Genomic DNA, 24,021 nt, shown 5'->3' with positions numbered 1-24,021 from the left:
GGTTTTGTACAGGAATTGGATGCCAGTTCCGACTTCCATGAGAGTATTTCCTTCCTTTTCTAAGGTTCTTATGGTTTGAGGTTTTACATCCCACAAAACCATAATAAAAAATACTGATTAATGAAAAAAAAAAAAGAAACATAACTAAAACAAAATGATACAAAAACATTGAGAATAAAGAGATGTATAAATATATGCCAAGCAATATTACAACATGAATAAGACAAAGCAGAATTCAAGACAAATTAAACACAAACACACACATATATAGTATAATGTATGTATTTAGTATTATAAATGGGATACATAGAGATTATTACATTACATATAGATTTGTAATAGGTGTAATAAACATATTACAGATAACTACTTTTAAAATGTAATAATAAGCCGGGCTCGGTGGCTCAGCCTGTAATCCCGTGCCTTTGGGAGGCTGAGGTGAGTGGATTGCCTGAGCCCGCGGGTTCGAGACCCGCCTGGGCAGCGAGACCTCATCTGTACAATAAATCAAAAAACCAGCCGGGCGTGGTAGCGCGTGCCTGTAATTCCGGCTACTCGGAAGGCTGAGGCAGAAGGATCGCCGGAGCCCAGCAGGTCGAGGCTGCGGTGGCCGGGAGCGGCCACTGCACTCCAGTCTGGGCGACAGAGTGAGACTCCAACTCAAAAAAAAAAAAAAAAGTAATAATATTTTATAAGTTAGGTATAATAAAGGGTATACTATATTTTTTAAATTTTATGACTTTGAAATTAGTAGGAATTATGTAAGAGTTGAATACATGATAAATATATATAATAGCTTTTATGCATAAGCAATAGCCAGTCAAAAAATATAATGGAAAACATATGCCAGATCTATGTTTGAAAAACCTATCCTCTATGAAAAACAGTGTGGCAATTTCTAAAAGAACTAGAAATTGACCTTTCATATGATCCAGCAATCCCCCTACTGGATATACCCGGAGAAACTCAAAGCAGTCTATAAAAAAGATGCATATTTATTGCAGCACTATTCACAATAGCAAAAACATGGAACCAACCATGCTGCCCATTGAAACTGGACTGGGTAAAAAAAAAAATGTGGTACATATACACAACGGAATATTACACAGCCATAAAAAAGGACAAACATATGGACTTCATAGCAACTTGGATGGATTTAGTGTCAACAGTATTCAGTGATCTGTTACAGAAACAAAGAACTTCTTACTCATAAGCGGACCCTGAACATTTACCATAATACTATAAGAAAAGGATTGGCAGTAGCGGGATACTGCCAGGGTGGGAGGGGGGCACACAACATCAATAAGGGTACCTGATCTCAAATCAGGCAAAGTGGGGATCAAAGGAAGGTCCAAACTTTACCTGTACAATGCCCACTTGTATACCTAATTTTGAATCATACCCCACATCTTTAAAATAAATTTATAAATAAATAAATAAAATGAAAAACTATAAAAACTTAAATTCAAAATTAAGGATAATTACTGTTCCTGAAATAGAAAAGTAATAAATGAAACAGAAAAATAGAAGATATACTTAAAGATGCACAAGATGTGTTTATTTATCTATTAATTCCTTCAGCCATTCTTTTTTTTTTTTTTTTTTTTTTTTTTTGAGTTGCAGTCTCACTCCTTTACCCAGGCAGGAGTGTAGTGGTATGCTCATGGTCACTGCAGCTTTGACCTGCTGGGCTCAGGCAGGTGATCCTTCCACCTCAGCCTTCCAAGTAGCTGAAACCACAGGCATGAACCACCATGCCCGGCTGATTTTTAGATTTATTGTAGAGATGAGGTCTCACCAAGTTGCGCAGGCTGGTTTCGAACCCCTAGTCTCAGGAAATCCTCTCATCTCAGCCTCTCAAAGTGCTGGGATTATAGGCGTGAGCCACTGCGCCTGGCCGCAGCCATCCTTTTAAACTGTATGTATTCACAATATGATCCTGGTATGTGGCCCAGCTAATCTTAGTGGTATTATCTGAATTATGAGATTTGTGATACTTTAGTTTTTTTCATCAAGGTATTTTTCTACATTAATAGTAGGGACACTTTTCTGAAACAATAAAGAGACTTGGGGAGAAAATCTACATAATTAAGATAGAAAAGATCAGAATAAAAATAGTCTATTTTGTTCTTGAGTAGAAAGAAGAATTATTATTAAAATGTCAATTATGGGCTAGGCATATTGGCTCAAGCTTGTAATCCCAGCACTTTGGGAGGTCAAGAGGAGAAGATTTCCTGAACTTAAAGGTTTGAGACCAGCTGGGCAACTTGGTGAGACCTCGTCTCTACAATAAATAAAAAAATTAGCTGTGCATGGTGGTGCATCTCTGTAGTTCTAGCTACTTTGAAGGCTGAGGTATAAGGATCGCCTGAGCCCAGGAGGTCGAGGCTGCAGTGGACAAGCTTGCCACTACACTCCAGCTTGGGCAACAGAGTGAGACTCCAACTCAAAAAAATAAATAAGAAAATAAAATATCTATTATTTCTAAAGCCCATGGTTTGATAAAATTCCAATTACAAGTCCAAAAAAAGTTTTGGAATAGATTAAGAACATCAAATAAACAAGAATAACAGGTTTTAAAAAGGAAGATTACTTAGGTGGAAATGAATGAAAAGTGTTTAAAAGTGCTGTAAGTAACACAGTGGCACAAGAAAACAGACAGATCAATGCACAAAAGAACCCAGATACAGCTGTTAATATAAATGACTTTCAAATTTCTGGATGTAAAATGGTTTCTCTAATTTTAGAAGTGATAAAATACATTTCAAAGAAACTGGTAAAAGTTAATATAAAAATGCCAACAAATATAAACATTCTAGATTTCTATAGATAAAATACTTAATAAAAAGTATCGGCAAACAACAAATGAGAATTCTGTGATATGAATATGAAAGAGGGTGATTAGCATTTTTAAAAAGAAGAGCTCTTTAAGACAAAAAAAATTAAGGAAAAATAAATAGACAAAGGAAACTACAAAGGAGGAAATACTGTTAATAAACAGATAGTAAATGCTTAGCCATTCTCTATAATTAAAAAAAAAGTCTAATGGTAGTCAATATCTGTCTGGGAAAAGGGGGCACACCTCATCAACAAGGGTACCTGCACAGTGAATGCTTGTATACCTAACCCTTAACTGTAACACCCCACAATTTTAAAATTAAAAAAATATTTTTAAAAAAGTCAATTCAAAGTAAAAGACTATTTTGCCCATCATTATAATAAAGTTTTTTGTTGTTTTGACAAAACTCAATTCTATTGATGGTGTTGTATCAGCTCTCATTTCTTACTAGTGGGAATATAAGTTGAACAATAATTTGACAATATGGATCTAGAATCTTAAAATCCTCACAACCTCTGACTTAGTAGTAATTCCACTTCTGGAATTATTTCATTGCTTTTGTCCCAGGAAAATAAAGTAAGTGACTAACAGAGAGGAATAACTAAACAAATTATGATATACCCTCTTGATGGAATATTAGTGTATGCCACAGATTTTTAGGACTTTCTAAAATTTTTATATTTTTTTATATTTGAACATCTTTGAAATGTAGGTGTGTCTTACAGTTAACAGCACTTTTCACTAACTAGCAGGTTTTTCCTGTTTTGGTGATACATAAAGTAATCATATGCTTTATAACCAGTAGCTTCTTAGATTTCATAAAATATGGCATATGGCTATGAAAAAGTTTACAAAGAATGTAAAATATAATAGAAATATTGTTAAAACCAGCACCTCGTATTATAGAGGATAACTGCAACTATGAAAAGCAAACAAATACATATGCAAAAACCTATGCATAGAAAAAATATTTTTAGAAAGTTAACAAGTATTGCCTCTGAGTAGGGTAGTTTACTTATGGATGCTGAAATCTTCTTCCTTCAAATGTTCTGTTTTCTCCAAAGTTTTTATAATAGATCATGCAAATGCTTTTATAATGGAAACAGCTTCTCTTAAATGATATTTCAAATGAATAAATATCCTGTATTAAATGAATAAACAGCTACTCAGGAGACCAAGGCAAGAAAATTATTTGAGCCCAGGCATTTGAGACCAGCCTTTGCAACATGGTGAGACTTAAAAAAAAATTAATTTTTAAAAAATGAATAAACAACCTTTTTTAAAAAATTAGAACTGGAATATCTGATTGTCTTATCAAAGCATTAGTCACATATGATTTATTTGGCTATAAAGTTTCATAAAAAGTAGCACTTGGCTCAGATTCTGGAGAGAAAGCCAAAAAAAATGGTCCAACTCTGCTCCCAGGGAACTCAGGTCCTGTCGATTTTGTAGTAGATTTTGGCAGCATTCCCCGTCTTAGTGTACAGTAAAAGGATTCATATTCCTAACTTGTGTGTGAGCACCACTGAAGATGACCCAAAGGAAGTCGTCGGAATACGTTCAGTGACATAAATGGAAAAGAGTGTTGGGGAGGGGGAATGTCTGGGGAAGAGGAGGCATTATTTAGTTGAATGTCCTTGTTTTCCCAGTTAAAATATTTCAAAGGGAATAAATGTCAGTCTGTAGGTGGTTAATGAGTATTTCCAGGCCTTTATGTCTAACCTTCAAAGGTGCTGTCCAATAATAGTTCTAATTTCAAAAGTTTCCCAAGAAAATTTAAGGGATTAGGAAATTTATCTCTGAAGGCATAAGAGAAATCTCAACATTTCCATAGGTAAAACCATAAAAAGTATAACCAAACTGTTAACTCATGGTAAGAAAGTCAGCTCAAAAATGAACCTTCTTTTCCTTTCATGTAAGTTTATTTTGTAATCAACAATGAGTGAGAGAGGAACATTTCCAAATTTTTTCTTTGAGCTTGTTAATTTAGACTTAAGGCACAGGCATCTTCTCTTAAACTTTAAAAAAAAAATTAAAATAAAACTACCACCACATTAAAAAAATTCAGAAAGCTTCAGTCATTGCTATTCTTTTATCAGTATTCCAAATCAGAATCAGGAATAAATACAATCAAAAGTACATTCATGGCAAATAATTAAGCCTATAAGATTCAATTTTTTGGTTACATGAGTATACACATCTGTCAAAACTTAAGTGAACTGTTTCAATGTGTGTATTTGATTATACATAAATTTTAAAATAAAATGTATACCTGAAGGTTTTACTGTATTTGCCATATCCAAGAAGGACCCTCCTCCACAAAAAACATAATTTAAAACTGCCTTCACAGAGATAATAAAATCAAAATATATCATTATAGTTGTGTATGTTATGACACCAAATCCATTATATAGCATATTATATATGTCAAAGTATCTTCCAATCGATATATTCTAGCCTCTAATTTTTTAATTTTTAAATATACATCATAAATGTAATTAGAAGCCACCACAACTGAATTTTGTACTTGAAAACCTATAGACGTGAGTGTAACAACGATGTAGACTATAACTACTTTCACTAATAATCCTTTTTCTTAGTTCAAATGACTAAGAATGACTTTGTTTTTATAAGTTTTATTAACACAATTTGAGGGAGAGACATTTTCTTAAAATGGGCAATTTACACAGAAATGGAAAACTTGTGAACTTTTTATGAGTCCTCACTCATTTGGAAGCCTCAGTCAGACTTACATCAGAATAAAAACTCTTTCATGAGAGAAATCCAATTCCCTTGGTAATTGCTCCTCATTTCTAACATACTGTATCACTGAAATATTTTTAAATAAATTTACTATATAAAGTTAGGAAGATATACAACGAATAATACATTTACTATCTAATGTTCCAGAAAAAACAACCAGTAATTTCACTTATTAGGTTCATAGTAATGTCTTCTTTGATAGCTCCAGTCATTTGTCAAAGCTAAAATTTTTTACATTTATTAGCTATTGTCAAAAAATGGTAATTTTTATGTTGAAATTTTACAATCTCAATGTATAGATCTGAATCTAGATTAGTATTCTCAAAAACTGGTAAGTACCATCAAAGCATCAGATCTCATGCCAGGAGCAGTGGCTCAAGCCTGTAACCCCTGCACTTTGGGAGGTCGAGGCAAGAGGATTGTCTGAGTCCAGCAGTTTGAAAACAGCCTGGGCAACTTGGTGAGACCTTGTCTCTACAATAAATCAAAAAATTAGCTGGATATGGTGGCGCATGCCTGTAGTTTCAGCTTCTTGGAAAGCTGAGGTGGAAGGATCATCTGAGCCCAACAGGTCGAGGCTGTGGTGGCCATGAGTGTGCTAGTGCACTCCAGCCTGGGCAACAGAGTGAGACTCCAACTCAAAAAACAAAACAAAAAACAAAAAGCATCAGATCTCACTGAAATGCACAAATGGTTATTCTTAACAATAGAATTTTAGAACAAGGGAAATTCATAATTCATTTTTTTCAGTCTTTCATGTAAGCACATACATATTACATACAACAGATTTTGATTAGATATTGTTAATGGCATTAAGACATGGTTTATAAGCATAGTGTGAAATATAATTATTTCTAGCTTCAGTAAGCCTGCCTATGAACTGTCAATCTATAAAAACATTAATGTGGGAGAGTAGAGAGGAAAGTGAATTGGCTAAATTTATCTCTTATTCTATAGATGCCCAGGGTTGATTCAGTTTTTCTGGCTGGGTAATTAAATATAATCTTTCATCCTTCCAAAGTTGAGAGACTAGATGAGTTTCTGCTAAATATTTAAGATAAAAGTCACAAAACTGGAAAGTATATTATCTTGCTATAAGCAATAAAGATTTCTGTTTAAATCAATTACTTTCATTACCAATGGAATACTAAGTATGTCAATAATTAATAGGCATACTAATACAGTCTTGATAGATTTTTCCATGTTAGGGGAATATCAGCTAAATAATATCTTTAAGTCACATTATAAATATGTGTACATGTAGACACAGACATTAAAATCTTAAGAGATGGAAAATGTCTAAATCCACCATAATCTATTAAGTATTAAGAACCTATTATATCCCACTTACTACTACCCAAAATCATTACTTAAAAATTTTTTTAAAAATTTTTTTAGTTTTGTAGAGAAGAGGTCTCACTATGTAGCCTATGCTGGTCTCGAACTCCTGGGCTCAAGCAATCCTTTCACCTCGGCCTCCCAAAGTGCTGTGATTACAGGTGAGAGCCACAGCGCCTGACTTTGAAATCATTACTTTTTAAATACAATTTAAAATAGAATGAAGAAAGTATTTATTGATCAAATCAAGGAGTTTTTTTGTCACTACAAATCATTCCAGATAAGTATAACCTGCATCTACTGTATTGCTTATTCCATTACATATGTGCAGTACATCGCTAACTTTTATTTTTATTTTTATTTTTTTGAGTTGGAATCTCACTCTGTCACCCAGATTGGAGTGCAGTGGCTGCTCCCAGCCACTGCAGCCTCGACTTGCTGGGCTCTGGCAATCCTTCCACTTCAGCCTTCCAAGTAGCTGAAACTACAGGTGCACGTTACCACACCTGGCTAATTTTTTTGATTTATTGTAGAGATGAGGTCTCACCAAGTTGCCCAGGTGGGTCACGAGCTAACTTTTAAAGTTTATATATTGACACTTCAGAGAAAAATTTCAGAGCCAGTGAGGTTAATTGGGATAAGCCTAATCTGACTTTTTCAAAAGAGCTGATCACACACACACACACACACACACACAACTAGGTTATAACAGCTCTTCAACAGATTAAGATTATACAAGAAGAGCTTGGGATCAGCTATAAGAACCAAATAACCGCTTTTTTTTTTTTTACTTAGAAATCCACGTGCATTCATTTTACATCAAATAGCTAAAATCTTCGTACGGGTCCTGGTAGACATTTGCAAATACATAATCCTTCTGAGTTAAAGTTGACACTTGACTTCAGAATGTCCCATGTACTCAAGACACCTAACTTTGTAAACTGCCTTCCCTCATCACCAACCCTACCCATTCAAGATAGCCAACAAGTCAGACCACAGTCTTATCTTTTTCTTTTAAGAGTTAGGTCTATTATGTCTTATTTTTGCTTTATTCACATCCTACAATTCAATTCTTGTCAGGTCATCTCTTTCTCATAATGAAAAATGTGTGCCCCTAAACCCCTCTCCTTTTTTGGATATCTTGGGAAAAAGTACTCAATTCAATTCTTGCAAACCAAAGAAACAGTTTAGTTCTCATGTAATAGCTATTTATGAGGTACCTGCTCTGTGCCACACACTGGGCTAGACCTCAGAAATAGCTGGTTAAGTATAAAAGCAATGGCCAAAATATTACTATAGCAAAATATTCCTATAGAAAAGAGAACTCACTGATTTCAACATCAGATTCGATCTCATAAACAGCACAATCAACCTTAAAAGCTCATGAAAGTACCTAAAAAACCTATAAGCATCCTTCCAAATGCCTAGGCACCTCTTATTAAACTTGTTTCTCTTCAGTTATTAATATTCAGGATAAATAAAAATAATGCCTGACCCAACATTATTATTTATATTTAGTTTCATCACTGGTATTGACTTTCTAATATTTTTCAAGGTAGCAATGGCTTTTCTATACTGTGAATAAAATACATTCTTAGGCTATAATAAAAGCTCAGTCACTTGAAAAATTGTTTCCCAGGGAAGATGGATTCTAAATTTCCAACAATCCACTTACAAGTAAACTACTGAAATAAAAAGCATTTGTAAATTGGGGATGACTTATTCTTTATTTCTATATTTATATTACTATGGGCTAAGAAATGGTGCCATCACTAGGGTAACACCAGTGAATGACTAGTTTAAAATAAAAAATTATTCTGAAGATTGTAAAGCTGTATGCAAATAACTTTTCATCATCTAAGGACTACGTGTGGGAAATTCTGTAAAGATGCAAAAGTTGATTTGTGATATTATCTCTACAATATTTACTTTAGACTTTAAGTGCAAGATACTGGTCTAGAAAAGGTTTCCATAGACCAGCTGAGTTGTTTCTTATACATAGGTCAACAGCCTAAAAAAACAAAAACTGAAAAGAAAAAAAAAAAAATCCCACAACAAAACCTGTTCTACAGGCTTCGGTACATGTAGAGGAAGTATTAGAGAAAGTACAGCCATTTTATATTATGTCTGGAGTACAAACACTTTTAATGCATTTACTAACACTCTGCAGAAGTTTTCATTTCAACTAAGTTATTTCACCTTTAAAGAACTCACTAAATTAATAACTAAAGGCATGAATACACACACACACATACAAGTTTCTTGAGGCTAGCAGAGTGCAGACTAGAAACTGCTTAGAGTAGTGCATTTTTATGCAATGACTCAATTTAGCAGTTAACAATATATACTTCCTTCCTCCTACAGAAGAATGGTTACATGCCTTTCATCCACGCCTTTAAAAAGATATATACAATTAGCATACAGTTTTATATTTTAAGATTATACAAATGAAGGTTTTATTGGAATGTGAATAGATATTTTAAGAGTTTCTTTTTCTTTGCTCTATTGCTTATACACACACACACACACCCACACACACACACATAACTAGGTTATAACAGCTCTTCAACAGATTAAGATTATACAAGAAGAGCTTGGGATCAGCTATAAGAACCAAATAACCGCTTTTTTTTTTTTTTACTTAGAAATCCATGTGCATTCATTTTACATCAAATAGCTAAAATCAAGTATCACTTGTTGGATCTAACAGAAGCATTCAACATTTAAATTACATATATTTTTAATAAATGGTATCAACATTTTTATTTGAAATATGAGGAAGTGCTGTAATTTATAATAATTTATAATACCAAACATCACAATGTTCATTTTAAATTTACCAACAATAGACAAAAAAAGGTAACTTTTATTTTTCATGTAGTTGAAAGAGAAACATGAAAAACGGTACACTGTACTGCCACTATTTTATTTTTGGAAACTCTTTGTAAATAAAAACCCATTTTCAAAATAAGATATTCCATGGACACAGAATACTTGGTAATGGTTCAAGTGCCTTAGGCAACAGAGAAGTATTGTTTTGTAGTTGTTGTTTTTTAAAACCTCTCCTAGTAACAGCAGTTCATTATGCACAAAGAAACAAGGTAACAGCATGGTTTAAAATGAATACATAAACAATAACTGCAGAACCTCAGTTAAAACTAAAGTTTACCAAATTAATTCCATTTCTATGAAGCAGTATAGAAAATCTTGTTGGTACTCACCAAATGTTAAAGAAATGCCAGGTTCCTCTAAGCAACAAAAGGTAGACACATGGTGAGGTGCTGAAGACAGCTCTTTCTAGGGCTCAAAGCACCTTAGGTGAAGTAGCCTTTATGTTCCACTTAATAAAGGTTACCTATTACCAAAGTGTGGCAGAGAAAAGTTTCCACATTCCGTCTTGACTTTCTGTCTCTCTTTTTGAAGAGTAACAGTTACCACCGGAAAACCTTAGCAGAAAATGATCACTTGAACACACAGAGCAGCTGTAAATTTCCACTCTCTTTGCTGGCTCTCCGATTCCAAGCCTTGCTTGTCTCTTAATCTGTCACAGGCAGTTCTGTTTCTGGTCAAACCAGCTTGCTTATGCGTCCTCCTCTCCCTCTCTAACACTCGCTTTTAGATACGCACAACAGGTCACCACTCTCTCTTTTTCTTCCTCCCTCCTCAATCAAGTAACGTCATAAAAATGCGTGTAAGGCTGAGGCAAAATTAGTTCTTGAGCCAAAAAAAAAAAAAGGCTAGGGATAAAGAAAATTTTTTCTCATCACTTTTTTCAGCTTTAAGTCAACTGGTTTGACCATCTTGTTTAAAAATGTAATTAAAGGTTCCTAACAATAGCATGTTGATAGTAATAATAACAGATTCATCTGCTAATATATTAGCTCCTCAGGGAAGATGCTATTCCCAATCATAATGAGAAAGCAGAGCAAGTAAATACACAAGTAACTGTATTATGAATTTAATCTTGAGAATTAAAAAGCAAGGAAGAACTTAGATTAAAGCATTTATAATTTAATTTGACAGTGTACTTTTATGAAAATTTCATGTATTTCTTAATATGGTATATTTTGACCAACATTTGCAACTTTTAAAGGGAAAATTATGAAGAATATAGAAAAATACTGTCACCAAAAAATATTAAATAGAGCAGCTTAATGATTTCTGTGCAAACAAAATGTAATTATTTCATTTGGAAAGATTTCTCTCCCCTAAACATTTATTGGTCAGGATGCCCAATACCTCTTCAGTAAGAATTACAAAGGCTAAAGGTGACACAAAAAATTACTAAAATTATTACACAATTATTATTATTATTATATATTATTATAGAACACTCTGTAAGGTTTGGGAATGAGAAATTAGGTGGAAAGATAAGTGGGATGGCGGCTGGTAGGCTTAAATGGCATTTGTAGGATTCTTTGAAATTAGGAGGCAATGTAAAAGGGGGACTCAAAAACCCTGGAATTTATTTATTAAAAAATAATATTCTTACATGTTTAAACTTCATTCGCCTTCAAAGAACTCTTCGTTTCATGCAGTACACCTATCAAGATGCTTTTCTCACTTGCAAAACTGGAGTCTCACTCTGTCGCCCAGGCTAGAGTGCAGTGGCACACTCATGGCCACTGCAGCCTCGCCCTGCTGGGCTCAGCTAATCCTTCTGCCTCAGCCTTCCAAGTAACTGGAACTATAGGTGTGCACCACCACACCCTGCTAATTTTTTGATTATTGTAGAGATGAAGTCTCACCAAGTTGCCCAGGCTGGTCTCGAACCTGTGGGCTCAGGCAATCCTCTCACCTCGGCCTCACAAAGTGCTGGGATAATAGGTGTGAGCCACCATGCCCGGCTGCTAAATAGTTTTTGAACTCATCAATTTTGATGCTTTTTAGTGTTTCTGCCATCTTCTGTTTCACCTCTTCTACATCAGGGACAATGACATCAGGACATGTTTCTCTTTGAGGACTTTTTGCATCCAAGGAAACAAAAAAAGTGTTGCTCGGGGTGAGATCAGGTGAATAGGGAGGGTGGGACACAAGGGTCATGTCGTTTGGGGTCAAAAACTGCTGAATGCTCAGCACAGTGCTGAATGCTCAGCTTAGAATATATGCTGGCTCTGTATGAATGCCAGCCAGAGACAAGGTCTCACCAAGTTGCCCAGACTGGTCTTGAACCCCTGGGAGGCCGTGACAAGAGGATTGCCTGAGCCCAGGGGCTCAAGACCAGTCTGGGCAACTTGGTGAGACCTTGTCTCTACAATATATTAAAAAATTAGACGGGCATGGTAGCACACACAGGTAGTTCCTGCTACTTGGAAGGCTGAGGCAGAAGGATCACCTGAGCCCTGTGGGTCGACACTGGGGTCGCCATGAGCATGCCACTACACTCCAGCCTGGGAGACAGAGTGAGACTCTGACTCAAAAAATAAAATAAAAAATAAATAAAATTGAGAGACTCGGCCGGGCACAGTGGCTCAAGCCTGTAATACCAGCAATTTGGGAGGCTGAGGCAAGAGGATTGCCTAAGTTCAGGGGTTCGAGACCAGTTAGGGCAACTTGGTGAGACCTTCTCTCTTCAGGAAATCAAAAAGTAAGCAGGGTGTGGTAGCATGTGCCTGTAGTTCCAGCTACTTGAAGGGCTGAAGGGAAGGATCACCTGAGCCTAGCAGGTCAAGGCTGCAGTGGCCATAAGCATGCCACTGCACTCCAGCCTGGGTGACAGAGTGAGACTCCAACTCAAAAAAAAAAAAAAAAAATAGAGACTTTCTGTCAATCTACAATGAATTCAAAGGCACAAAGTAAAGTCACGGTATTTAAAATATATAACTAATAAGAATGACTATTTATGATAGTGTGTATATTTGATTCCTATTAAACACCATTTTGAAAGATGCACATGAAGAAACCTCAAAGCATAACCTTAAAAAGCTACAAAGAAAGGATAAAATTTCAAAAGAAGAAATGGTACAAGTTTCATTCTCTGAGCACAGCACAATAAAACCATTAGTTATTTTTAAAATTTTCAACAGAGAAGCAAACATCCTTTTAAAAGCCCCATGAAAACCTGAAAATTAAACAAAGAAGAATATTCTTCTAAAAATCATTTGGACAGAGGAAAATTAAAAGTATAATTACAGTGACTTTGCTTCAGGATATGATGGAGTGCAGATTTATTCTTACATAACTAAAAAGCTAAACAAAATGTGCAGAAAGATGATTTTTCAGAAACTAGACACAGGCAGTTCAGCTCAGTAATCACTGAGAGAAAGGAAACAAGGTAAGCCTTAACAACTATCCCAGGCTGCAGAGCAGAAAGGGAACCCAAACATAGTGAACTGAAAAGAAAGAATTGAGTATTCAGGAAGGCCAACGTGACTAGAATTCACAGAATCAGTGCAAAAGAGGAAAGAACTACAAAGAGAGCCCTGGAGATCTGCAGAGAGTTTCCTTCAAATCTATATCAAAGAGCTCATCAGTACATGTCTGTGAGAAAATTCTTCAAGGTCAAGGAAAGAACACTAGAAAGGAGCAGGCAGAAACATTCCTAATACACACAGAACTGTGAGTAGTTCATGTTTCCAACAGTAAGAATGAAGAAATCTCATAATATACAGGAAATTGGGTTGAGTACTCAGAAGGATATTGCCTCAGTATTGAGACCAAATTAGTCCTAGATTAAAGGTTGTTCTGGTCTCCTGTATTAGATCTTAAAAGTAAACCTTAAAATAATCGAATTCTTTCCAAACAACTGCAATCTAGAGTAAAATTTAAAAATCTAACAAACAACAGCATAAAATTCACCTGTTCCAATATTACCAGGCATGCAAAGAAGCAGGAAAATACAATGCATAATAAAGAGAAAAATCAATCAACAGAAACAGACTCAGAAATGATACACACAATAAAATCAGTGCACAAAGACATTAAAACAACAATTATAAATATTAATATATACTTCATAGTTTCAAGAATACACAAGAAAGTTATACATGTTAAGGAGAGACATGGAAGATGTTAAAAATCTAAATAAAATTTCTAGCGGTTAAAACTACAATATCTGAGGAAACACTTATTCTATTTTATGAAATGAAGTGCTGCCTAATTCTAGAAATGTAAATAAGGCCAACTGAGATCTTTAAAACACACACACACCACATATACAACTACAGTTTCTGAAATGAAAATTACACAAAATGGAATGAACAACAGATTGCATCCTGCAAAAGAAATTATTAGGAAACTAGGAGACATAGGAAAAGAATTATCAAAATAAAAGTGAGAAAAAAGATAAAAATAAAAGCATGTCCCTGAACTATGAGAAAATGTCAAGCAGCCGTGTGTGTGTGTGTGTGTATGTGTATGTGTGTGTGTGAGAGAGAGAGAGAGAGAGAGAGAGAGAGAGAGAGAGAGAAAGAGAGCAAGCACGCGCGCGCGCGAGAGAGAGAGAGAGAGAGAGAGAGAGAGAGAGAGAGAGAGAGAGACAGAGAGAGAGAGAGATTATATGTATTCTAAATCCCAAAAGAAGAAGAGAGAGAAAGGGAAACAGCAAAACATGTATGAAGATATAATGGCTGAAAATTTTCCAGTGTAGCGAAAATTAGAAACCCACAGATCTAAGATCAACATACTACAAACACAAGGCACATCATAATCAAGCTGCTAAAAAAACAACTGTAAGAGAATGTCTCAAAAGTAGATGAGGAAAACAATACATTACATACAAAAAACTAAGAAAAAAAAGAAAGCAAACATTGAAAACAATGCAAGTCAGAAGAACGAGATCTTCAAAGTACTGAAAAAAAATAACTGTCAGTATCTTTCAGAAATGAAGGAACAGAAAAGCTGAATTAATCACCAACAGATCTGAACCACAAGAAATGCTAAAGGGTAGGAAAAAATATTAAATTAAATGAAAATTTTCTTCTAAAAATTATTTGGACAGAGAAAAATTAAAAGTATCATTATAGGGACTTCTTCAGGATATGCTGGAGTACAGATTTATTCTTACATAACTAAAAAATTGGACAAAACATGCATCTATGATTTTTTTAGATACTAGACACAAGGCAGTTCAGCTCAGTAATCACTAAGAGAAAGGAAACAAGGTAAGCCTTAACAACTGTCCCAGGCTGCAGAGCAGAAAGGGGAAACAGAAATAATAAACATATAGGTAAATATAAAATAATATTTTCCTTATTTTAAAAATTCCTTTAAAAGAGAATTTACTTTTAAAGCAAAAATAATATTAATCAATATATTTAGAGATTTGCGACACATGTAGAAGTAAAATTATGATAACACCAGCACAAAGGCTGGGAGAGGAAAAATGGAAGTATATGCCTGAAGGAAAACTGTGATAAATATGTATATAAATTATCAAACAAAACCCCAAAAGATATAACTAGTATTCCAATAAATAAAATAAAATGAAATAATAAAAATATTAATACCAGGCTTGGTGCAGTGGCTCATGCCTATAACCCCAGCACTTTGAGAGGCCAAGGTGAGAGAAATGCCTGAGCCCACAGGTTTGAGACCAGCCTAGTCAATTTTGGTGAGACCTCATTTCTACAATAAATCAAAAAATTAGCCGAGTATGGTAGTTCCATCTACTTGAAAGACTGAGATGGAAGAATCACCTAAGCCCAGCCGTTCGAGGCTGTGGTGGCCGTGAGCATGCCACTGTACTTCAGCCTGGGGGACGGAGTAAGACTCCAACTTAAAAATATAGATAGATAGACAAATAGATAGATAGATAGATAGATAGATAGATAGATAGATAGATAGATACTGATTAATCCAAAATATGGCAGAAAAAATATTTTTAAAAAGTAACAAAGCAGGGTAACTTGCTGGGGTCCCCTCCCACTATGGGAGCTTTTCTGTTTTCTCAGTATATCCTGCTTTCTCAAAACTAAGGAACAAAAATCAGAGGGACAAAAAGAAAACAAACAGTAAGATGGTAGATTTATATCTAATCTTAAAAATAACCACATTAAATATAAATAGTCTAAGCATCTGAAGTAAAAATCAAATATTTTCATATTGAACAATAAAAGGCAAGACTCAACTACATGTTGCTTATAAGAAACCCACTTTAAGACCGGACTTGGTGGTTCAAGCCTGCAATCCCAGCACTTTGGAAGGCCGAGGTGAGAGGATTGCCTGAGCCCACAGGTTCCAGACCAGCTTGTGCAACATGGCGAGACCTCATCTCTACAATAAATCAAACCATTAGCCAGGTGTGGTGGCACATGCCTGTTGTTCCAGCTACATGGAAGGCTGAAGTGGAAGGATCGCCTGAGCCCAGCAGGTCAAGTCTACGGTGGCCATGAGTGTGCCACTGTACTCCAGTGTGGGTGAAGAGTGAGACTCTGATTCAACAAAAAAAAGAAAAGAAAAGAAAAGAAGCCCACTTTGAATAAGAAGACACAAACAGGTTATGAGTAAAAGGATGAAAAAGATATGCCACGCTAATACTATTTACAAGGAAGCTGAGGTAGCTATAAATGATATTAAGGTAGATTCAGAGCAAAGATAAAATATAAAGAAAATCATTTCATAATGATAAAGGGGTCAATTCATCAAGAGGACATAAAAATCCTACACATTTATATATTTCTTAGCAGAGCTTCAAAATGTATGAATGAAAAAAAAATTGAACAGAGAAAAATACATATAAATCTAAAACTATTGTCCAAGATACAATAATTCATAGAAAAAGTAGATAACCAAAAAGGACATAAAAGACTTGAAGGGTTCTACAACCAATATGACCCAACTGACATATATCAAACTACCCTAACACATTCTTTTATTTTTGAGTTGGAGTCTCTCTCTGTCAACCAGGTTGGAGTGCAGTGGCACACTCACAGCCAACACAGCCTTGACCTGCTGGGCTCAGGCGATCCTTTCACCTCAGCCTTCCAAGTAGCTGGAACTGCAGGCCCGCGCTACCACGCCCAGCTAATTTTTCGATTTATTGTAGAGACAAGGTCTCACCTAGTTGTCCAGGCTGGTCTCGAACCCCGAGCTCAGGCAATCCTCTCACCTCAGCTCCCAAAGTGTTGGGATTACAGACTTGAGCCACTGCATCGCCGCAACACATTCTTTTTAAATGTCATGGTACAGTTACCAAAAGAGACCATATTTTGGGATACAAAACAAGCCTCAAACTATTTAAAAGGACTTAAACCATGCAAAATATGTCCTTTGACTATATCAACTTAGAAATCAATAATAAAAGACATCTAGAAAACCCCCAAATATTTGAGAAATAAATAACACACCACTAAATAAAATAATACATTGGTCAAAAAAAGAAATAAAGGAAATTAGAAAATATTTTGAAATGAATGAAAATGCAGTAAAGGAGGTATTTAGAGGTATGCTTAACATTAAATACTTACATTATAAAAGAAGATAGGCCTCAGATTAATGAATGACCTTAACTTCCACCTGAGGAAACAGAAGAGTAAATTAAACCCAAAGCAAAAAGAACCAAGAAAACAATAAAGAGCAAAATCAGACTGGGTATGTGGCTCACACCTGTAATATTCACATTTTTGGAGGCCAAGGCAGGACTGCTTGAGCCCAGGGGATTGAGATCAGCCTGAGCAACATAGCAAGTCACCATCTCTGCAAAAAAGTTAGCCGCTGTGGTGGCATGCCTGTATTCCCAGTTATTGGGGGAGGATCACCTGAGCCAAGGATGTTGAGGCTGTAGTGAGCCATGGTCATGCACCACTGCATAACAGCCTGAGTGATAGAGTGAGACCCCAACTCAAAAAAAAAGAGCAAAAATCTACAAAATGATAAACAAAAACAACAGAAAATCAATGAAACGAAAACTGGCCCTTTGAAAAGATGAATAAAATTGATAAACATCTAGCAAAAGTGACAAAGGAAAAAAAGACACAAACAACCAATATCAAGAATGAAATATCAAACCATTAAAGAGGTATGAGAAAATATAGGTGAACACTTATCTCATCTTTGGGTGGGTAAGATAGAGTTAGGTTTTTCAAACCAGATCTAATTAAGAATAATGCATTTAATTTGGTTGTTCCCCCCTTTTATCTTACCTAATTCTGATTAAGAAATCAGAACAACTGTCTTATTGAAACTTGAGAATTTTTTTTTGGTGGTGGTCCCATTTAACTTATTCCTCTAACCTTCATATTTCCTATAAACAGGAACTTAGATCTAAAAGCATACCAAAATGTAAATTCAATGTTTTTGACAAGATAATTTCATAAACGTACAATGTGTCAGGTCAGAAGGCAATAATGTCTCATTGTTCCATAGTTAGTAATCTATGTTTAATCAATGAATTTAGTAAGAATTTTTTTGGTTGGAGGAAGGCCTTCTCTTTTTTTGAATATCATTATAAATCCATATATGTTTATATAGTATATTCAATATGTTTTAATTGATTACAGACATTATTATTTTGATACTGTCCTCCTAGCCTGAGTTCCCCAAAATGTATGGTCTGAAGCAAAACTTCTGTAACATTATCTTCATAAGGAATCCAATTAAAAGGAACAGGAGTGAAGGGTGAGGGGGATAAAGCAAGAAGGAGGGAGAGCCAATATGACCATGTATTATCAAACTGGTCAGCTGTTTCCTCTGGCAGATGGAAACTCTTAAAAGCCATATAAGCCAGGCACAATGGCTCATGCCTGTAATCACAGCACTTTGGGAGAAAGAGGTGAGAGGATTGCCTGAGTCCACAGGTTCGAGATCAGCCTGTGCAAGTTGGCAAGATCGCATCTCTACAATAAATCAAAAAATTAGCCGGGCGTTGTAGTGAATGCCTGTCGTTCCAGTTATTGGAAGGCCAAGGTGGAAGGATTGCCTGAGCCCTGCAAACTGAGGCTGTGGTAGCCGTGAGCATGCCACTGCACACCAGCCTGGGTGACAGAGTGAGACTTGGACAAAAAAAAAAAAGAAAGAAAGTAAGAACGAAAGAAAAGAGACAGTTAGTCCTAGAGGATCTGGGACTGATTATATGTAAGAGGTTTCTTAAAAATTGTTCAAATTTTCCAAAATTGGCCAGTGGAAATCATTCCAAGATGGCTCCTGTGTCCTTTTGACACAGTGCTATTAATCTTTGAAATTTCCTTGCTTTCTAGTTTAACAAAATGTCCCTGTTCCAAATCTGGAGTGATCCATTTCTCCTGGAAGCTCTACTTCGTTTTAGTGAGGAATAGTATTTAGAAAAAACCTGGATACCAAGGGTACTCATTGCTACTGGGGTGTCACTGCTTATAGACTATTCAGTGGTCAAATTAGGAAACATATTTTTTAAAATCATTAGTATTGTATTGATATTTTCAATTCTAATTTATAATTACAGCATTTTAACTCTACTTCTTGGTTCTTTTTTTTTTTTTGAGTTGGAGTCTCACTGTCGCCCAGACTTCAGCCTCGACCTGCTGGGCTCTGGAGATCCTTCCGCCTCAGCCTTCCAAGTAGCTGGAACTACAGGCACGCGCTACCACACCCGGCTAATTTTTTTGATTTATTGTAGAGATGAGGTCTCGCCTGCCCAGGCGTACTTCTTGGTTCTTACAGTGTCCTTTTCTTGTACTGAAAACTCTATCCTAATATCACATTAGCATAATGATGTATTTACTTTATCTTTCAATATATCTAATAGAGAGTGAAAATAACAACACCAAAATTAGTAACAATAAAACTACCAAGTGAAATTTAAAGAACTCTTAGCATTTAACTTCTAATTTAACTTTTAATGTATTCATTAGCATATGTCACTGATGTCAAAATGTTGAATTACTTTACCTATTACCAAAATAAAATTTCTATTTTACATTGTTAATTCACAATTGAAAGAAATTTCACAAAATGACACTTTAACTTCTTTGTTACCATATAGAGACTTTAACAATATAAATGATACAGATCAACAGAGTTTTCTCAACACTTAAGAAAAGCATAGAGGAAGATCAAAAATGTAAATGATGCATATAGAACAAATTATGGTCTAATGACACAATGGCATGCTAAATAAGCAATGATTCTACTGTTATTTGAACAGAAAAGTAGCATGGTTTATCACTTATTTGTATTACCATAACAATGCAGAATTCCAAGTGAATTCCTATGCCTTAGCAGTCATACTTACAATATTGAGCCTTATAAGGCTTGGAAGCCATCTTAGCATATAATCTACTGCAAAACTTCACCAGTAATAAGTGTTGTGACTGGACACAGTGGCTCATGCCTATAATCCCAGCACTTTGGGAGGCCAAGGTGAGAGAATTGCCTGAGCTCAAGGGTTTGAGACCTGCCTGGGCAACTTGGTGAGACCTCATCTCCACAATATATCAAAAAAACTTAGGCGGGCATGGTGGTGTGTGCCTATAGTTCCAGTTACTTGGAAGGCTGAGGCAGAAGGATCATCCGAGCCCAGCAGGTCGAGGCTGCGGTGGATGTGAGCGTGCCAGTACACTCCAGTCTGGGCAACAGAGTGAGACTCCAACTCAAAAAAAAAAAAAAGTGTAACTAGCTACAGAATTTTTTAAGGCATACTATTAAATTAGTGAGTCCATTAAAACACTGATGGCTAAAAAAGAGTTTATTGTCAACAATAGTAATAACCATGGTACAAACTTGGTTTGTCATGCTCAATTTTTTTTTTTTTTTTGAGTTGGAGTCTCACTCTGCCGTCCAGGCTAGAGTGCAATGGCACACTCACGGTCACCGCAGCCTCAACCTGCTGGGCTCAGGTGATTCCTTTGCCTCAGCCTTCCAAGCAGCTATAACTGCAGGCGTGAGCTACCACGCCCATCTAACTTTTCTTGATTTATTGTAGAGATGAGGTCTCATCAAGTTGCCCAGGCTGGTCTCGAACCCCTTGGCTCAGGCAATTCTCTCGTCTCGGCCTCTCCAAGTGCTAGGATCACAGGCTTGAGCCGCCATGCCTAGTCAGGCTAATTTTTTTTGTTGTTTTTAAGTCGGAGTCTCACTCTGTCGCCCAGGCTGGAGTGCAGTGGAACACTCACGGCCATGTCAGCATCGACCTGCTGGGCTCTAGTGATCCTTCAGCCCCAGTCTTTCAAGTATTTGGAACTATAGGCTCACGCTACATCACCCAGCTAATTTTTGATTTACTGTAGAGACGAGGTCTCGCCAAGTTGCCCGGGCTGGTCTTGAACCCATAGGCTTAGGCAATCTACTTGCCTTGGCCTCCCAAAATGCTGGGATTGATTTATTGTAGAGATGAGGTCTCATCAAGTTGCCTAGGCTGGTCTCAAACACATGAGCTCAGGTAATCCTCTCACCTTGGCCTCCCAAAGTTCTGCAATTATAGGCATGAGCCACCACATCTAGCCTCAAAATTTTTAAAAAATCAAGACACGCCGGGCTTGGTGGCTCAGCCTGTAATCCCACGCCTTTGGGAGGCTGAGGTGAGTGGATTGCCTGAGCCCACGGGTTTGAGACCCACCTGGGCAGCGAGACTTCATCTCTACAATAAATCAAAAAAAAAATCAGCCAGGTGTGGTAGCGCATGCCTGTAATTCCGGCTACTTGGAAGGCTGAGGCGGAAGGATCGCCGGAGCCCAGCAGGTCGAGGCTGCGGTGGCCGGGAGGGGCCACTGCACTCCAGTCTGGGCAACAGAGTGAGACTCCAACTCAAAAAATAAATAAATAAAATCAAGACACACGCAAAACATTAAATGTGTGCATACATATTTCTAAGATTAAATGCTATATCTGGGCCGGTTTCGGTGGCTCAGCCTGTAATCCCAGCACTTTGGGAGGCCAAGGTGAGAGGACTGCCTGAGTCCATGGATTCGAGACCAACCCAGGCAGCTCGGCAACACTTCATCTCTACAATAAATAAAAAATCAGCAAGGTGAGATAGCATGTGCCTGTAGTTCCAGCTACTTGGAAGTCTGAGGCGGAAGGATCGCCAAAGCCCAGCAGGTTGACGCTGGGGTGGCTATGGGTGTGCCACTGCACTCCAGCCTGCATGACAGAGTGAGACTCCAACTCAAAAAAAAAAAAAAAAATGCTACATCTGCAATGTTGTTGCTATCTGTTGGATTAAATAATGTTAATTTTACTTTAATGGTTTTAGAGTTGTTTATATTTAATTAGTAAATTTGTTTTTATTTAAATGTATAAAAGCTGTAAGAAAACATGTGTTAACTAAAACTCTTTGGAATGCAAGTGATAGACCCAATGCAAAGAAGTTTAGCAAAACAGAATTTAAGAATCATGTAACTGGCCATTGCTTTTGTTAACTTCTGTTCAGACCATGTGTTCACTGACCTATGGCCGGGCCATATTTCCCTAAGCTTTGGCCCCCTCTCCTACCTTGGAGAGGTGAATCCTTTCTCTTCCTCTCTTTCTAATTTACTTTCTACATAAACTATATTTTCCAATCTAAAAAACAAGAATCATGTAACGAAAAATGTTAGGTCCAGAGCAGTGGTTCTCAGCTAGAAGAGATCTTGCTTCTCATTCTCTGCAGGAGATATTTGATAATGACTGGAGACTTTTTTTGTTTGTCACTACTGGGAGGTTACTACTGACATCTAATGGGAAGAGATTAAGGTTGATGCTATACATCCTACAATCAGAGAACATTCCACCCTAACAAAGAATTATCCAGCTAAAAATGTCAACAATATCAAGGCTAAGAAACCCTGGATTAAAGCTAACTTTAACTGAGTTTAAACAACATCACTGGAGATACTTCTTCTTCTGCATTGCCTTCTCCTGTGTTTAATTCAAAACTGAGCCCCCGTCACTTGGTGGCGAAGAGGGTTCCTGACAGATTTCATGACCTTGGCCTCATGATCTCAAAAGGAGAGAAGCCCTTGGGCCTGTCTCTTAATGGCCGCATCAATCTCAGAAAAATATGTGGTCCTGCACGGCTCAAGTACCAATTATGAACTAACACAAACCATAAGAAAGGGATGCTTTTATTGACTAGCTTGGCTGCTGAGTATACATGAGTACTAAGTGATTGATAATTCTATGAGATAGGAGAAAGGTACAGTGAGAGGCTCACAAGATGTGGCCCTAGAAACTGGCTATGGAAAAGCAACTTCAAGTTTTTTATCAAGCATACTTCGAAGCATTACAATGAAATGCTGGGTGAGATTATCTGCACTAGGATTTAACTGCAGAGTGTATAGTGGGATTCACTTAGTCACCTTTGTGTATTATATAATTCCCCCCTCCACAATCCAATCTGGTTGCTCAGCATCCACACCTACCCTCCTCCCACATCTACATTTTCAAGAATGGTCCTGTCTAGCATTAGGCAAGTTTTCCAAATAAGACTAACCGTGCTCACCCTTGCTCAAACGTGTTTACCTATGCGTCCAGCTCTAAGATCTCTTGGCTATATGCTCTTAATCAGGTTAGAAGTAGCATCTTCTTCTAGTTGTTCCTCAGTCCTTAAGGACTCAGCTCCATACATGGGCTTTGGTAGAGGTCGTGGGGCAGCACCCGCAGGTCTAAATTGGGGTAGGGGTGTTGGGTCCTTGCCGGCTTCACAAGACTGATTCCTGACTACCTTGCTGTGAATGGCAGAACTCACACAGTAATGCAACTTCACATACAACTTGGGAAACACAGAGACATTGAAGACACTTGCTTCAGAAATGTCCCTGACAGCTGCGGCCTCCACTATGTTTCGAATGACAAATTTCTTAATAGCCTTATTCTTGGGCATGCATCAGGTGTAGTTCCTGCAGTGAATGGGCTGCATGTAGCCACGACCCTTTCTGGCATGACCATTGCTCCTTCTTTTCTTTATCATCTTGGAAACGAGGACCTGAAAGTGAAGTAGCTTCTTAAGGACTATTATTGTTCAGTTATTAACTTGCCCCCGACACACACATCTAATAAATGAGGCAAAAAGGGATACCTGCAATAAATATTTCCACATGAAAAAAGGGGAGGTGAAGAAACTTCGATCCATGGTATTTTGCTAGACAGGAAGAGACAGCTTCCCTGCTAGCAAAGGGAAATGAGATGAGTTTCTTAATTACCAGACTGGTTGCTTCTGGTTCTAATCTCTGGGAGACTCTCCTCGATCA

The 24,021-nt window shown here is 36.8% G+C and overlaps 1 protein-coding gene and 1 pseudogene across 2 annotated transcripts in view; both read right to left on the bottom strand.

The window, feature by feature from the left end:
- Positions 1-10,614, bottom strand: part of CAB39L (calcium binding protein 39 like) — a 90,946-nt gene extending 80,332 nt beyond the window's left edge. Inside the window, exon 1 of the mRNA XM_008052034.2 lies at positions 10,162-10,614. The gene's annotated coding sequence lies outside the window, so the exon portion shown is untranslated. The remainder of the gene's footprint in view (positions 1-10,161) is intronic.
- A 12,707-nt stretch (positions 10,615-23,321) lies between these two features.
- LOC103253827 lies at positions 23,322-23,741 on the bottom strand (annotated as a pseudogene). The gene has a single exon (XR_002481597.1). The product of XR_002481597.1 is annotated as a 40S ribosomal protein S26-like (transcript).
- Positions 23,742-24,021: the final 280 nt, after the last annotated feature.

The sequence above is a fragment of the Carlito syrichta genome, unplaced genomic scaffold (genome assembly GCF_000164805.1).
Source record: "Carlito syrichta isolate Samal-C Ts95f unplaced genomic scaffold, Tarsius_syrichta-2.0.1 Scaffold254042, whole genome shotgun sequence".
NCBI classification, from domain to species: domain Eukaryota; kingdom Metazoa; phylum Chordata; class Mammalia; order Primates; family Tarsiidae; genus Carlito; species Carlito syrichta.
Note: the sequence above shows the minus strand (reverse complement) of the source record. Positions and strands in the feature narration are given on the sequence as shown.